Source organism: Podarcis melisellensis (assembly GCF_964234715.1).
Source record: "Podarcis melisellensis genome assembly, chromosome: Z".
Lineage (NCBI taxonomy): Eukaryota > Metazoa > Chordata > Lepidosauria > Squamata > Lacertidae > Podarcis > Podarcis melisellensis.
The window spans coordinates 18457056-18459535 of NC_138547.1; positions in this window are offsets into that span (position 1 = coordinate 18457056).

Here is a 2480-nt window from a genome sequence, read left to right on the forward strand (position 1 = left end):
CAAATGCCTAGTCCAGGCAACGCCTACAGACAAGTTGGTGCCAAACATATAGCTCTGCTTTCTTTGGGCTACATCAGTGCAGCCAGGGGTGGGGTCTTGAAATATGGGCAGCCCAGGATTGGCCAGGCTTGTGCCACAAAGAGATCCCTTCTGTGTTGCTAATGCAACAGAACCAACATTAAGGGTGGCTCCTTCTTTTTTTAAAGCATGTTTTTATTAAAGTTTTCTTGGTTTACAAAAGTATGTGCAATGTCTCTTTTTTCAAGTTACATTTTCTACAGATCAGTCTCATTTATTGAGACATTAGTGTTACAACAGGAAGAAAAGAAGGGAGAGAGGTGGAGGTGGGAATGGTGAGTGGGGTGGGGTTGGGTGGCAATGCTTCTATTCTACTTAGTGCATAGGTGTGGTTTTGTGTCAGGGTCACTTTTGTGGGTTCTCTTTACTATTCGCTTGTATTTCTTTGGTGGTGAGAGAGGTTTGGTGTGGCTTAAGGTGTGGTTGGTTGTCTTTGTTTGGCTGTAATGAAACTTGTTTTTTTGTGTGTGTTTTTGGATCATGTTAGCCAGATTGATTTGTATGCTGTTGGTGGGTTTTTGTTGGACTGTGTATGTGATAAAAGGTAACCATACCGGGGTGAAAGTGTCTTCTTCTATTTGTCCCTGTGTCAGTTTCAATTTGTTGGTTAGTTTTTCTAATAAGGCTGTTTCCCATACTATTTGATACCATGGGTCTATGCTTACTCCTGACAGGTCTCTCCAGTGTCTGGCTATGATGCTTCTGGCTGCTGAGAGTGGGTGGCTCCTTCTTGTGCATAAACTTTTGCCTCAGCCTTATTACCCACCTGCTAGCTAGTGTGACATGAACATAAACAAATGGTAGGGGAGAGGTGTTCACTTATGAACTACAGCTCCAATCTTTATTTTTCTACAAGGATATGTAGGTTATTGGTTTTGTCAGGGCAGGATGCTGTGGCACAACATCTGAGGCCTCTCTCAGCAGAATGTGGAGGAGGATCCTGTACAGGGGAAAAAAAGAGGAAAAACAAAAATCTCAAGAACAGGGGACCCAGCAAAGTAGAGAACTGCTTATCTGACTTTGGGAAAGCGGTTGTGTGAGGGCTCTGGCTGCATCCCAGAGCCCTCCAATTTCCTTCCCAAGGCATGGTAAGCTTCAGAAAGCTAGGCGCCTTGCTCTGCCGCAGTGCAGCATTTTAGAGCTGTGACATTTTCTTTGTAGAGAGTGGGCGGACCTAATGTAGTGCACAATTAAGAAGATCCACTTGAGGGCGCCAATACAGGCTTCTCACAGGGCGCGATTTTATGTAAGGTCCCTCCATTTTGTGTGGCTTTTGGAGCACTGACGCAAGAGCTATGGGCTGCTGCCGTAGCAATGTCCCCCCCCCCCATTGGAAAGCCGGAAGCTTGTAAACTTTACGCAAAGGCAGCTTTTACGCATTGAGACCCATGGAAAAATAAGCTGGGGTCAGTTTACTTTAGAGTTCAAAAAAATAGAAATAAGCCTTGTCCTGTTGTGTAAGCCTCTTTCTTCCCTTCATCCCTTCTCTCTCTCTCTCTCTCTCTCTCTCTCTCTCTCTCTCTCTCTCTCTCTGTGTGTGTGTGTGTGTGTGTTTCTGTTTGTTTCTATGTTTCCCTCATCACAGAATTGGCTTTTTTCATTTTTAGTAATAGAGTTAATTTTTTAGGGAATAATATCTCAGCTTACCTTTGACATCTCAGCTACTAAATGTGCTTTAAATGTGCTAATTTTAAAAAAATGTGCAGTATAGAATCACAGTTTTCTCAATATGCTAAAGATAAATAAAAATGTTTTCCTTTCAGACCCCTAAGCAGTTGCAGTTGGCAGGACCATTACCTCGTTCCTCTCTGCATACTTCAATCATTATTTCACACATCATATTATCTCAGTAAACCACAAGTTTTAGCTGGTGACATATGACATTGTTGAAAACCAGACATGGCCACACCCTAGTTGCAGCCCTTTTCATTTCTAACCTATGTTTATGTAGAATGTTCATTTTAGACTGTCATTCTCCTTGCCTTTTGAAGTATTTGAACCTCCTATATTATATAATACATTGTCTGTTGGGCCTACTTCTTTTATAGGATATATTCCTCCTGAGGTACTTAACACTCCAGTCCAATTTATGCTGTTTTCAGTTTTACATAGTGCAAAGCTTCTTCAGTCTTAAAAGAAACCCAAATATGCATCTAGTGCTGGGATCCCAGAATTGCCCAAAGACTTCCTTGTACAAAACAATAGAATTGAACCTTTGCACTTAATTGTGTTTCTTCTAATGGTGGTTTCTGAGACATGAAGTTGCCCTTCAACTTTTGGCTTTAAAGTGCTTCTGTTTTGTTACCTCAGGAGAGCCTTATCTGAATTTAACCGACAACTGTGTATTATGTAGAGGAAATATTTGAAGATGGAACAATCCTTACCAGCTACCATAGGTGTAG